Source organism: Sinohyriopsis cumingii, chromosome 5, assembly GCF_028554795.1.
Source record: "Sinohyriopsis cumingii isolate HCF-2022 chromosome 5, ASM2855479v2, whole genome shotgun sequence".
Taxonomy (NCBI): domain Eukaryota; kingdom Metazoa; phylum Mollusca; class Bivalvia; order Unionida; family Unionidae; genus Sinohyriopsis; species Sinohyriopsis cumingii.
In genome coordinates this window covers 16,230,160-16,246,053 of record NC_142965.1, presented here as the reverse complement: position 1 = coordinate 16,246,053, position 15,894 = coordinate 16,230,160, and the positions used below count along the sequence as shown (strand labels likewise).

Here is a 15,894-nt window from a genome sequence, read left to right as displayed (position 1 = left end):
AAACACATAGATACAGACACCCACACACGAAGTTAATAAGACACACACAAAGATTCAGACACCAAGACAATATGCACTAACATAAACACATGAAGCAGACACCCACACTATATGTTATCAAGATATTTACACGGAGGTAGACACCCAAACACTATTACTAATATATAAAAATCCTCAAGAAAATTTTTCCCTTTTTTTGCACGTTGAACAAAGTCACATTTGGTGTTTCTATTGAGCATTTTTGTTCCATATTGTTCCACCCTTCATTATGATAAGACAAAACTACTAGTTTCGGTCACCCGGTGCATTTATTTGATGCACTACTTCATCTATAAATGACATTTTGGATGTAAGTACAATAAACAAATCCTATCTTAAAATATCTTATTTTAAACGTTCCATTCAATCAGTGTTGAAATCTGAGGTTGAAATCTGAAGTCAAGTTTAGATCTTTGCAACACTCAGTAAAAGTATAAAAAATGAAGGGAGCAATAACTAAATAAGATCTTGAAAACAAATATAGGTCTTTTGTCAGTGGCGGTTTCAGGGCTGTGCGGGCCCGGTGCGAAATGAGGACAGTGGGCCCCCAAAACATTCTGCGACATATTATTGCAAAATACAGGTTTGTTTACAAAATTACATTTATTTTTAAATAATCTGCTTTAATTATAATCTGTTTTAAAAAACTCCAAAATGTTCGCCCGCCCGTCCCCACCTCCTTGCGGGTCCTGTGCGATCGCACCTTTCGCACCTGGCCAAGGCCGCTACTGCGTATGTTAAGGTCACGGAATTTTTTTTTCTTTCTAAGCATATGTCTACTTGATTTTCATTTATATTTTTTAAATATTTTCATATATTTTAGATGTTGTATGCAGGCTTGATGAGTTATAATTTAGTACAGCAGTATTTAGCGAGGATATCTCTGAACCTGGCTTATAGTGCAAAGTATTGCATTTCATTTTGATCTTCTACCCACATTTAAAAGGATATATTGCATCATTTCTTTTTTTTAAAAAATCCAACCTGTGACCCACTCTCCTTATAGACTATAAAATGACAGAATTCCTTATAGATTCTAATAACGAAGGTACTCCTACTTTTCCAGAGGAACCCATCATTCTTCTATAGACCATGATGACGTTACATAAATCGAAACAGTACGAAATCGTAGTATCTTGTCGATAAATTTTCACCATAATATCGTGTTACAGAGGCAGGAATCGATTAAAAGTTCTATGCAACATCAAGCGAAAGTGTATGTTTTAGTAGATTAGCTTCTATTTCAATGTAACTATTGTGTGCTCACATTACGTAAAAAACAGTTTTCGGCTGTAATTAACCGGTCACGGTACGGTTAATAGTTTTACGGGTAATCGGTTACGGTTCGGTTAATGTATTAAGGGTAATTGGTTAAGGAATTTACTAACCATTTAAACCCTAATTTGTAACTTTATTAGATGTTCCTTGACTATAATTTTTTCCACTTCCATTTTGTAACTACGTTCAGGTTCTTCTAATAATGCTGGATGCAAGAAGCAAGCATGAAAAATGTAATATGCACTATTAATTGGAAATATTTTAAATATTTAGACTCCCCTTAACGTATGGTTGGTCAGCCTAGATACTTTGTAGAATATTTATTTTGTCTTAAAGAAAGAAATAAAGAAATTACAAAATTATATTTTATTATCTCCCTTTGGAAATGTGTTTCTAGAACAGAGCTTACAGCCAGCCAAGTTTAAATTTTCTTGATTGCTTTTCACTAATTTATCTTTGATTTTCTTCTCTGGCATATTTTCAGTTAGCTGGCAGTGATTAAAAAAATACACAATTATCTTTACAAATCACAAAAAAGGAGAATAACATAAATGTCACTAACGAATGTGTCATGGAATCTGATTCCATATTGTACCACTAAGGAATTTGTCATGGAACATGAATGTAATTTGTGCCGTCTTATTCCTTTAACGTCACTAAGGAATCTGTCATGAAGTATGAACGGAACTTGTGCCGTCTTATTCCTTTAACGTCACTACGGAATCTGTCATGAAGTATGAACGGAACTTGTGCTGTCTTATTCATTTAACGTCACTAAGGAATCTGTCATGAAGTATGACTGTAACTTGTGCTGTCTTATTCATTTAACGTCACTAAGGAATCTGTCATGAAGTATGACGGTAACCTTTGCCGTCTTATTCATTTAACGTCACTAAGGAATCTGTCATGAAGTATGGCGGTAACCTTTGCCGTCTTATTCATATAACGTCACTAAGGAATCTGTCATGAAGTATGACGGTAACCTTTGCCGTCTTATTCATTTAACGTCACTAAAGAATCTGCAAAGAAGTATGACTGTAACCTTTGCCGTCTTATTACTTTAACGTCACTACGGAATCTGTCATGAGGTATGAATGTAACTTGGGCAGTCTTATTCATTTTCCGAAAGCTGCCTCATTATGTTAAATGTTGGCATAAAACTTAATCAAGTCCATCATGCTAAAAGAAACTTAAAACAAATATAAAAGCTTTTCAAAAGTGTAAAAATCTAGTCAAACCATCTGCACTTTAATAGAGAGCTTCGTCAGCTTAATTTCATATATTACTAGGTCTGCTAAATCAGGTAAGCACTGAAAATAATACATCAAACAAGAAACACGTATTAAAATAATATAAACAAAGAAAAGCTTTCACATGCAGTGAAAATCAAATCGGTACATGTACATATAGACAGAATCGTGCCTACCATCTTTTATTTTGCTATGTCAATATATGTTTACGTAATCGCGCGCACATCTGTGCGAAAATATTTTAGACCAAACTATCCTTCCTCGGGGTTAGGGTGGGAGCACCTTTTTTCTCGTTAAAGTGCTTTCGAATTTTGATGTTTTGCTAACTATCGAACATTGGGAAAGCCTGGGTGGGGAATTTACACAGCATTTGAGGAAGAGGACGACGAGAAAACAGACGAATCAGTTTTTCGACCTAGTAAAAGAAATGCGGAGGAATAATTTTTTCGGTTGGACGAAATAATATTTTAAGATGTATCAAATGTAAGTGAAATCTTATTTCTGACTGAGCGTCAGATGGTGAATGTCTTGAATTCAGTAACGAGTAAATGCTTATACGTGGAGCAAATACATATTGAACAGTGTTCATATTGGATATCATTTGAATATAAAGCCTCGAAAATTTTTATAATATTTGATAGTACCATAAAAGACAGTGTTGAAAATTTCATGCAGATGTCTTGATAAACATTCGAGATATTAGAGTGCAAAGATTATAATGCAAACTGACGTCTCGACTCCAACGTTTTATCACCCTTATGCCAGCCCATGAAATCATACACGTTTCAAACACAAGAGTGAACTATGAACCCCGTGTTAGAACTCACAAGTTTACCCGAAAAAGAGTCTTCAGAATTTACAGCACTTTCTTAAAGATGAAAGCAGCCAACGCTACACTTTGTGTGCATTCTATTCTTTGAAAAATATTTATTGTAAAAGTTTCAAGTAAAATCTCAGTATCAGTATTGAAAGTTTTATAAACTCTAGGTGAAGACAACCTATTTACGTTACGGAAAATCTTACTAACAAGGTTTCGTGGGTTTCATTCATCACCGATTCCAGTGTCAGTGGTCTGTGGACTACTTTTTTCGTGTGTTTTCTTCATGCTGAAAATCTGTTCACGTGTGACAGAGATGGCATCATGCTAAAAGAAAAAGAATTTCAAATTATAATATACAGTGGTGGGTATAAAGTGGATGTACAGAGTGCATGTGCCCCCTAACCAGGGCCGTCTTAAGACGGCACTGCCCCCTAACCGCTACTAAATTTAAACAGTTGCTTACCTATAGGATGTTCCTTTGAAAATACGTTTTATTTCTATTTTTCCACAAACATTAGTATATTAGATACAATATTATTCTCTCTCAATACATATTCTTCCTCCTCCTCCTACTACTACCACTAAATATTTCTTTTGCTTTGGAAGGATCATCGTCATATTAAAATCAGATCTCCGCTGTCCAGCGTGAACATCTGACAGCGACTGCTCGGAGGTCATGTCCTGGAGACCTTTAAATTAGCCAATGAAAATGCAGCATTCAGAAACCTGAAAGTGATACAAATCAGTCGGCACATATTGATGCTACTGCTGCGTCTCCCAAACGCGTAGATATAAGACTTCATCTGATTGGTTGATAAAATTAGCGATTATGGTAATAACATGGGTCACCAGAACATGATCCCTAAGCGGTCGCTGTCAGATCTTCACGTAGGACAGTGGAGATTGAAAGGTTATATATACTCCTAACGTTTGGGGGTATGGGTACAATTTTTACCTTTAAGAAGGTTGTGATGACGTGTCGTTAAACTCTATATACACATATTCCTCCTCTCGCTATTTATTGTCATAGACAGAAATCAGGTTTTTTAAACAAACTAACTGATCCACGGACACTCGGACGGACACACACATGGACATGGTCAATAACAGTTACTCGTCAAAGTGTGGAAACAAAAACAGAATGATAACATTGCGGCACCTAATTTTGGTCTATTCTTAGATGATATATTCTATTTTGCTTTTTCTTTCTCCCATTTTTCTCAACATTTTGAAATGAGATTTTCGACTTTTTGTGTTAGAAAAGTATCATTCGTTTCAAGAATAAATCGAATCTTTATAAGCGTTGGTCTTTACAAACCCCAAAATGTGATTGGTAGACGCTCGAAACATCATCTAGATAGAGGGCCCTCTGTCATTGGTATATGCTGGACACATCATTTAAATAGAGGTCCTCTGTCATTGGTATTTGCTATACACATTATTTAAATAGAGGTCCTGTGTCATTAGCATATGCTAGACACATCATTTAGTACCTTTTTGTGGGTTCTGAACACAACGTGACCTACGCGCGGACGACGGCAGTAGCACAACAACCTCACTTGAAACTCACTTGGTCGTAACTGATAGTTTGTATGTACATGAATAACTTATTCTCAGAAAAGTAAACTGATTTGAAGAATTGTTAAAGGTGACAATCCCGGATGAAAGGATCTTAAAAGTATCGAAATCACGAAGTTCACACCAGAAAATTTGTTTTTAACCTTTCAAAATTCTCATTTGGTCGCTGTTGCATCTGGTTAAAAGTATTTTCTGACAATATTGGTTGTTGTTGTTGTTGTAGGGTTTAACGCCATTTTTCAGCACACGATACATGGCGACCAGTATTAATGGTGGAGGAAGAACCAGGGAAACAACCGACCCACGAGAAGCTACTGGCAAGCTTTCTCACATACCCACATTGTCTGAATCCGAGACTCGAACTCACGCAGACAGAGGTGAGATGGCAGTGATCCGTAACGGACAGCGCTTTAGACCACTCGGACACTCGGTGCCCCTGACAATATCGAAGTTCTTGCCTTAAGAAACTGGTACAGTCCAGGTCTAATTTGTGTCTCAGACACTAAGAAAACTTGCTGGTGGACTTTCCTGTCAAGAACACTAAGAAAAGTTCCTGGTTGACTGTTATGTCAAGAACACCAAGAAAACCTACGCAACGTTGTGAAGAGCAGCTCTTATTCGTTACTAGTCGTTAGGCTCAAAGCGCAGATCAAGTATTTGGGAGACCAAGAGAACATGGTGGTAACTCGTTCGCTTCTACCCTCTGCAGTCCCGAGATCAGTCCTTATCCCCAAAGTATGCGAAGGTAAGTGGCAGTTTATTCCAGATTTCTGCTTTCCTGTAACAACTGGGAGTCCTTCATTTAAAGAACTCCATTTTAAAAATTTAAAAAATCCTGAATTCTAAGTTTCAAAATCTAGCCTACATTTGTTTATGTATGGAACGTTTTGGAGCAAAGTGGACCTCATTTCTTTCTTGCAGACTCGTTCAAAAAAAAATTCGTTAGGTTCCCTGATTTGCATCACCTCAACGGATAAGTCATGTGACCATCAAGGCTGTAGAATATAATACGTATTGTACGTAAGAACGTATTTTATAATCAAATAAAATGCACAAAGTTTATAAGAAGTACAGTTTTAATAAGAATGGAAAGCATAGGTAGACAAATAAGGAACCAAAGCACCGTTTAAAATATTGGTTATGACTTTTGACCGCTCATCTACAGTTTTACAACATATCTTGAAGCGTACCATGCTCCCTGCTTATTAGCCCTTCACCTGTCATATCGTAACGCATATAATGGCTCACTGCTTATTAGCCCTCTACCTGTCATATCTTGACGCATAGCATGGCTCACTGCTTATTAATCCTCTACCTGTCATATCTTGACGCATATCATGGCACAATGCTTTTTAGCCCTCTACCTGTCTTATCTTGACGCATATCACGCATATCATGCTCCCTGCTTATTAGTCCTCTACCTATCATATCCTGACGCATATCATGGCTCACTGCTTATTAGCCTCTACCTGACATATCTTGACGCATATCATGGCTCACTGCTTATTAGCCCTCTACCCGTCATATATTGACGCATATCATGCTCCTTGCTTATTAGCCCTCTACCCGTCTTATATTGACGCATATCATGCTCCTTGCTTATTTGCCCTCTACCCGTCATATATTGACGCATATCATGTTCCTTGCTTATTAGCCCTCTACCTGTCATATCTTGACGCATATCATGGCTCACTGCTTAATAGTCCTCTACCGTCATATATTGACGCATATCATGCTCCTTGCTTATTAGCCTCTACCCGTCATATACTGACGCATATCATGCTCACTGCTTTTTAGTCTTCTTCCTGTCATGTCCCGAAAGCCGCGCCACAACTGCATTTCCCATATATGGATAGGTCTGTAATAAATCGAAACACGCAGTTTATTCTTTTACTACAGCCACTGTATACAAACTTCACAAGAAATACGTTATCACTTCAAAGCAAAAGCATTTCTTCTTGGATAAGTGTCATAAACTTCCATCAATAAATCGATCAGTAACTTATTATAATCCATTCACATAAAACCTCTAGTGTCGTCTGTGTCTGTGTCTGCGTACGTATGTGTCTGTGTATGTGTGTGTGTGTGTTATCAAAAGAGGACGAGTATTATTACAATTTTATATATTCAAGAAGAAGAAATTCATATGCATATTAAGTCAAAGACCAGAACTCATAAGAAGGAAATATTATAATAAAGGAAGACACATTAAAGAGAATTTTGTCAAAGGAATTTAAGTTTTTCTTACCCATAATCAGAGCTACTTGCTCATTTTTGATTTCATTACTTAAGGAAAAACAAAGAATTCAGTTTTAACTCCCCTGGCCGTGTAATGCAGATTAGTTTAAATTACTGCTCGTCAACAGATCATATGGTCAACTTCATCTGAAAACCCCCACTTAATCAGTTTTAAATAAACGTAGCAGAGAGCATCCAGGATTGAAAGCCTTTACATATATTTGCAAATCATATCGAATCGCTGTAAAATATGGATGCCTTTTCTTCAAGAAGTAAAACATAAAAGCATCTCTTCCCAGCAACAAAACAAAGTTCGGTCAAATTTTGCAAAAGCATTTTTCACATAAATGACTTTGATATATATATATATATATATATATATATATATATATATATATATATATATATATATATATATATATAAGCGCCCGCACAAGGAAGCAGATGTTGAAAGGGAGTGCCCGCACCTTCCCCAGATTTCATCTCTAAACATGTTTTTGTCTACATCCGTAAAGCTTAATAGCTGACAACAACATATTTGCCGACCCACCCACCCCAAAATAAAATTCTTCGGGCGCTCATGCATATACATATGATGCCAAAAAGGAAAACTTTCGAAGGACATTTCAGAAGTCAGAAACCGTGACAAAATCTGACAGACTGAACGCATTCTAGCATAAAAGTCTTAGAAATGAATGTAAACAATGATCTATGTACTCTGATTTGATAGAAAGCACGCTGTTTGATTGGCCTGTCAATCGTGCATATATTATGATGATCCGTCGTCAAATATGACTGTTGTTGTTAACAAGAGTAAAAGAAACTGTTATTGATACATTCTTCATAGCCAATTAACAAAATTTGATCAAATTTGCCAAATAATTTTAGCTTTAAGTTCTTTAAAAATGTGTATTAAATACTAATGATGTTGACCAGCCGTCACACATAGCAGACATTACAAAAATAAAAATCCCTTTCACTTGTTTATCTCTTACACCTCTTCATGGAACTGAACCAGATTTGACAAAAAATAGTTTAGCATAAAGGTCTTTCAAAATGGGCCTATGTTTGGTTTGCTTTTGTGTGGCCTTTTTGCAGCACATGATAGGCTATACATGACGGCTGGTATATTTGGGTGGAAGAAGAACATAGGAAGACCACGCGAAGAATCAGCTACCAATGGGAAGCTACTTGCAAGCTGTCTTACCTATCCGCCGAGTGGTCAACCGCTCGGTTGGCCTAGTGGTCAGAGCGTCCGCCTCAGATGCGGGAGGTCACGGGTTCGAACCCCAGATGAGCCATACCAAAGACTTATAAAATGGTACTAGCAGCTGCCTCGCTAGGCGCTCCGCATTCAGATGTTAGTGTTAGGACTGGTCGGCCTGGTGTCAGGATAATGTGACTGGGTGGGACATCATACTACATGTCTGCGGCATGATGCCTCAGTGCTAGACATCACTATAAACTGTCACACCGCAGACATCGTAGCGATAAGACTGAATCATTTTAAAAACTATGTTAAAAATCCAAATCACACAAAAACACACACACCTTGGTTGATCTGAAACTCGAACTCACGTAGATTTTGTGGGAAATCTGTAAAGGCGAGCACCTTAACCCATTCGGCCACCCGGAGCCTACTTTCAGCATGGGGCAAATAAACCTAGTGTGCCCAAAAATATGGATGAAGATAAAAAAAATTGAAAAAGTTTTTAAAATTTTGTTTAAAATAAATATACAATCAACAGAATTGAAAGAACGTTCTACACATACTTTTATCCAAACTTCTGGCTTAGCTGCTATTGCTTTATGCTAATAGGCAGATGTCCATCAGATGAGTCATTCCACACCTGCCTGGGCCTCTTGTAATATATTTGCTTTCAGTCTCTGTCTTTATTATCAACGTGTCTTTGATATCATCAGTGTGTCTTTATTATCAACGTGTCTTTGATATCATCAGTGTGTCTTTATTATCAACGTGTCTTTATTATCAATGCGTTTTTATTATAAATTTCTCTAACAAAACATTTTCCGATAAATTTATATGGAATGATTTTCCCTTTTTAAAACAAGAATTGAAATAAGGACCAAGTCATGGTTGTGTGTGTGTGTGTGTGTGTTTGCTGAATATTTGTCACAACTTAATAAGAAAAATAGTTTTGAGTAGTTTGCGAACAATGATTTTACATGTTGCATGAATTTAGGAGAAGAACACAAATCACGGTAACAAATAGGTTACATTATAATACACACTAATGATTACGTAAACAATCTGGAGGTGATTTTCGTCTATCAGCTTCATTTGTAGCGAGTTCACACATTCAACATTACATATAAAGTTTACTGTATCTCGATTCTAACAAATCTACATACAGCGGTATCCGTCGCTACTTCTTATCTCAAACAAGTACAGTTGTTGTTGTTGTTGTAGAGTTTAATGCCAATTTCAACACAAGATAGGCTATACATGGCGGCCAGTATAAATGGTGGAGGAAGAACCAGGGAAAACCCCAGGAAGAACCACCGACCCACGAGAAGCTACCGGCAAGCTTTCTCACATACCCACATTGGCCGAGCCCGAGACTCGAACCCACGCAGAGGTGAGATGGCAATGATCCGTAACGGTGAACGCTTTAGACCACTCGGGGCACCCCAAACAAGTATAGTCCAATATGCTACAGTGATTAACTGTATGTAGCAACAGCCATTTCATGACTACGTATGAAGCAACTGTCACACAAACAACTGTCTGTATGTATCATTAAACGCTCTTTAGAGACTGCCTGCATATAGCTGCTACCTGTGTGTATCAGTTGCCACGGGAAAGTGAACCTGACCATGTAGCAGCTGCCACGCTAGTCACAGCTTGTATTAGGGAATTCAACATATTTCTGACTTCTTGTATTTTTGCAAGTTCCAAGCTATAGCGGTTGTCGATGTGTGGCAGCTACCATGCTATATTTACGGTCTGTATGATTTGACTGCTATGACATACGCACTCCATGTATATTGTGACTACCACGCTACAAGCGACTGACTGTATGTAGCAACGGCCGCACTTGAGTGACTGCCTGAATGTATCAACTACCACGGCAAAGCGACTGCCTGTATGTTAAAACTGCCACGCACCCACCGCCTGCATGAAGCGACTTCCATACTATATAGTAGTGCCTTTATGTGACAGCTACCACGCTACAGCGACAACCTGTATGTAGCAGTTACCAGATATATAGTGACTGAGTATAACAACTAAAACTCTATAGCCAGAGCCCGTATAACGTAACTTCCACCCATGAAGCAGGTACACAGCTATGGGCAGTGTCTATGTGTCGCAATGGGCAGTGTCTATGTGTCGCAATGGGCAGTGTCTATGTGTCGCAACTACCATGTTATATAATTACTGCTGCTGTGTATCAACTAGCTACTTTACAGATTCTGCCTGGAGCCTATCGCAACAAGATGTGTTGTTGCTTGGTAAATGTTTATTTCATCCAGACGTATAATGAATTATATTGTTATATATAAAGCTTCTCACTGATTTTAAGCAGTCAAATAAAAGATTTTGCAAGCATGTTGTTTATCGGTTATACCTATTCAGCATTGCTGCTCGGGGGTTCTTTCCGGGGTTTTCCCGGGTTCTTCCGCCACTGTTAATACTGGCCGCCATGTATAGCCTATCGTGTGCTGAAAAATGGCGTTAAACCATACAACAACAACAACAACAACAACAACATTCAGCATTGCTCTTTGACGAAGTGACCTCTGACGCCTGGGATATTCTAAAGGACATCCGAATAATTATGTTGCCATCTTGCTGCGGATAGTGACGTCACAGGGCGGACGGAAAGGAATTTGTTTTTGCAAAGTAGTGCATCTGGAGAGAATTTACTTTAAAACATAGTATATTCAATTTAAAGTCGTTATAATTGTTTTCGTCCGGTTTTAAAAAAAATCTCAAAATGTAAGAGTCTTGGTTCAGTCCCAGGAGAATTTGTAAAAATCAAAAAATCCTTTATATAGACTTGCTAACTATAATACAGATTGTTCTCCACTGTTCCGATGGGGTCAATTAGTCCTACCTCTAGCGAATGATACAGTCTCTTCCATCATGGGAGATAGGCGATAAGGTCATCAAACTACAGGGCAAGTTTCCGATTAAGTACAACTGGAAATGGCACGAATCTAAGGATCTTTCAATCACGCACTCGAGCAATCATTATTTTTTTCTGCCTTGCAAATTCTGGCAAGCTAGTATTCCAGGAAGATTTCATATTCTTTGCCTTGCAAATTCTGGGCTTTTAAAACTAGACATTCAGCAACCTTTAAATTAACTAAAACAAAATTAAAAAACAGGAAACACCGTCTCCAAATAGCATTTGATATAAAAAGGTGCTTTCTGGGTGTGAATCTGAAGATGTCGCCACCATACACGATATTACTGAACAGGACAAGATGTACAAATCATTTAGGAGCTTTCGTAGCTATTTTTGTACGTTTAAAACGATAAATGGATTTTATCAAAAAGCTTTAAATATTGCTTTTTTCACTTTAAAAGGAATTTGTTACTATAATAAGTGTGAAACAATTGTACGGGTACAAAATTACATTATATTCTTTGAAAAGTTTCTCATTTAAGAAATTAATCTCTTAAATTAACAAGACAGTATATGACATTTGAAGTATTCTTACCTTTGAGTTGTGTGTTCCTTGAAAATTATAGTTATATAATACACTATACAATTATTTGTTATCCCAATGATGTCTTGCGAAAAATGAGCATCTAGAGTTAAAAACTGTAGTTTCGTCTTCTAAAGCTGGAAATACCAATACTTTCTAAATATTTCTTTATACGCGGAAATTTACAGTGTTGTTGTGAAAGGCAGTGAAACCGAAAGGTCATGACCTAGAATCTTGCTGGGTGAATGGGAAGCCCCCAACGCGTCCGGGAACTAATAAAGGCTATCACTGATTCTACTCCAGGTAATAGCCGAAAAAAGTCAGAAGCAAAATGTCAAGATTTATTTTGAACAAAATCCAAATAAAAACTCAGCTCGACTTCTGTGACCTCAGTGTGGTGCATAGTCAGGAATGCACGAGTGGATTGGGTTGGGACCGTGGGAGTGGGAATGATGGTGGAGATGGAGAAAACAGCGAATCCACTCCCTCCCCTCTTCCTTGCCACCCTCCCCCCAGTAAGTGTTGGTGTCCTCTTTTTTTAAACAATGCAGAGATATTAAAGATGCGAACAAATTTTTTTTAAACCAGTTTAAGATTTTATGGTTGGTGATTAAGAAAGAGACAGCAATCACATGTGTCAGCCTTAAGGTTCCGGATATGTTTCTGTCCGTATATCAACAAATACTTTGCGGAATGTCAGTGGACCCACAGAAACGTGGCTGATTTGCCCCAAGGCTTAGAAAAAGATCGCTAATTTCAGTTTGAAACATTACAAAATTGTTTTTAGGTATAACGGAAAGGGAAAGCATATTAAGCCGAGTTGTTCAGATTCATGCACTTTAAAAAAAAAAAGGCGTATGTTGACTTTGAAAATAATTTGCTAAAGCGACAAATATATTGGTGATTTTGTTTCTTTGTAATGCACTTTCGGGTAATTTGTCGGAGTAGACACTCAGTAAAGGAAATGTGATTTCAAGTTAACACAAAGACCAATAATGTCTCCTTATCTCATAATTAAATATTTAATTTGAATAATAATAATAATAATAATAATAATGAATTAAAGTATTAGGAACAAAATCACTGTTTTGATACAACGTTTTCGGTTCTTTCTTCTTAAAGTCCTTTTCAAAATCTATTTTTTATCGCAAAAAGTATATATCTGAACGTTTTTGCAAAGATAAGCGAAATTTAAAATGATATCAGAAAATCTTTTAATCGTATACTGATTATGATCGCTGAAAAATTTTTAAATTTGATTCTTAGTAGTGAGGAATTCGTTCTTTCTTTAAATATGTAGAAAAAAAATAGTTTTGATCTTCAGTCAGAGTCTTAATTTAGAATGAAAAATTAATTTACTGACCTGTTGAAACTCCATCATGGATAGCTCCGTCCGAGAATAAGTACCTGTCCGCGACTGATCGTGAGCGGAAGTTTAAGTTAATACTTCCTCTTCATCCGTAAATTCAGCCAATCATATACTGCCAGAGGGTGGGACATTCTGATCCTATTTAAGTCTTGGTTAAAACCCAGTGGGTGGGGAAACCTAGGGAATTCCCCTGGTAGAATCGACGATATATTTATAGACATTTGGGTAGTTTGCATCAGGCTTTTACATAGACATAGCAAGGTTATATGTTGGGTTTATAAAATTTATTCCAAGTATAAACTACGCATAAGAGCAAACATATCGAAGTTAAAACAGTGGAAATGAAGGAAGGTAGGTCTTTTTGTGCAATTTTATAATAGAAATGCAAATTATGAATGTAATCAAAGTACAACACTTAGCATAGTGTCCTAGTGTGTATCAAAGTATGTAGGCTTGAATTTTAATTCAAACTGAATGCTGGAAATATACACACTGAATTTCAACTGAAGGAGTGGAAGGGGAGTACAGGGGTCAAAAACATTTGTTTCTTTGAATAACATCGTCTGGTTTTTTTAAAGTTATACATTTAATTTCTACTACATACATGTAAAATACGTGTCATCGCATAATGTGTTAGTTTAATGTACACTTTATTAAATACCAATGCAAATCATCAAGACAATGCAGAGTTGCAGTGGTGCAGCAAACAATTATCTCCCGCTGCAAAACTGAATGTTTCCAAAATAAGAAATAGAAAAAATTTGCTTGTTAAGAAATATGTTCCCCGCCCCACCCACCCCGACCCCCACCCCGGCCTGCCGCTCTTCCTCCTTTTTGCGTTTGCGATGGTTACCTGGGCAGTTGCTACGCCGCTGGGTCTTAAGGTGATCATTTGTGGAGACTTTCCATATCCTGACCCCTCTTTCCTCGGACATCTTGAAGACGAAAAGTCGAGCATGGTGGGGTGATGACGAAAGAGATGAAAGGGTGATATCAAGATGTACGTGATGAACAGGGCAACATCCAATAATTATTTATCTTAAAATGTAATTATGAGTAACAAGAAGGATAATAGTTTTGAAGTGACAACCATGGTACGAAGGGGTACAGTCAAACTGTTTTATTTATTGCCGAAGGGGGTGGGGGCCGAGAAGGAGCAGACCTTCTTGCTACTCATATGATTGCAACAAAATGGCAATTGGGATCAACTGTATACTGCTCGATGGCATAAAATAGACAAATTAATAATACTGGAGTTTAATAAACATTTCTTCTGTAATTTGACCTTACTATACCAATCGTATTGAGAATCTCCATAGAGACATGTACATTTTGCACTCCTGTTCCCGGTCTCCTTTAGATGCTGACTTACATTTTTCGGCATTAATATGCGGAAGATTTACTTCTGATCTGTGTATATCAGCTTCACCCACGGTCCTACTACGTTGGCGGGGAAGGAGAGAGTGATGGGGAGGAGGATCTAAATTACTGGTATAATCAACTCTTTGTAAAAAATATTGTGAAAAGAAGGCATCTTAAAGTATGGTAGTATAATATTTTTACCGCTTTGGTTTTCCTAAATTTTAGTCACAGAATGTGGACACTTCTACAAATATTTCATTGTAGCACTCGATAGAAAATGTATCTATTCATAATAATGAATGGGGGAGATAAGGACTGATATAAAAATATGCACTAATGATTGGCAGGCAGGAGGATAGTGTGTGTGTGTGTGTGTGTGTGATTTGGATTTAAACGTAGCTTTAAAAATGTTTCAGTCATATCGCTACGATGTCTGCAATGTGACAGTTTATAGTGATGTCTAGTACTGAGGCATCATGTCGCAGACATGTAGCAATGCCCCACCCAGTCACATTATCAAAGCACTGAGGCATCGTGCGGCAGACATGTAGCATGATGTCCCACCCAGGCACATTATCCTGACACGAGGCCGACCAGTCATAACACTAACCTCTTAATGTTGAGTGCCTAGCGAGGCAGCTGTTAGTACCATTTTTTGTAAGTCTTTGGTATGACTCGGTTGGGGTTCAAACCCACTACCTTCCACATCCGAGACGGATGCTCTAACCAATAGGCCACCGGAGGATAGATAGAGAGATTGATAGGCATACAGACACATATATATATAGATACTAAAATGTTACCATGGTCTAGGAACGAACATAATCTTTTCCATATTCTTACATAAGCCTTAAATTGTATTACATTGTGAATATGGGGGCCCCGAGTGGCCGAGTGGTCTAAAGCGCTCTCTATTACGGATCATTGCCATCTCACATCTGTCTGCGTGGGTTCGAGTCTCATATTGATTGTGGGTATTTGAGAAAGCTTGCTAGCAGCTTCTCGTGGGTCGGTGGTTCTTTCCGGAATTTTCCCGGGTTCTTCCTCCACCATTAATACTGGCCGCCATGTATATAGCCTATCGTGTGCTCAAAAATGACGTTAAACCCCACAACAACGAAAACAACAACAACAACAACAACAACATTGTGAAAATATTAAATGAAAGAAAGAAGCACAATTAAGCTGGCATCATAAAAGGTAGGTGGTTGGGAAGATTGATATCATGGTAGGCAGGAAGTTGGCAAGATTGGTATTATAATGGGTAGGAGGTTGGGAAGATT

The 15,894-nt window shown here is 37.6% G+C and overlaps 1 protein-coding gene across 7 annotated transcripts in view; it reads right to left on the bottom strand.

Annotated features, from left to right (window-relative positions):
• LOC149798702 (uncharacterized) overlaps nucleotides 1-13,331 on the bottom strand; it is a 48,602-nt gene extending 35,271 nt beyond the window's left edge. The window contains exons 1-3 of one of the 7 annotated variants that reach the window (XM_089957555.1): nucleotides 13,244-13,331; nucleotides 6,628-6,823; nucleotides 3,595-3,711 (exon numbers count right to left, since the gene is read on the bottom strand). The gene's annotated coding sequence lies outside the window, so the exon portion shown is untranslated. Of the gene's footprint in view, nucleotides 1-3,594; nucleotides 3,712-6,231; nucleotides 6,251-6,434; nucleotides 6,460-6,627; nucleotides 6,824-11,892; nucleotides 12,038-13,243 lie in introns of those variants that run through there. The other 6 variants (XM_089957556.1, XM_089957560.1, XM_089957557.1 and 3 more) reach the window with 6 other exon arrangements.
• Between the last annotated feature and the right edge of the window lie 2,563 nt (nucleotides 13,332-15,894).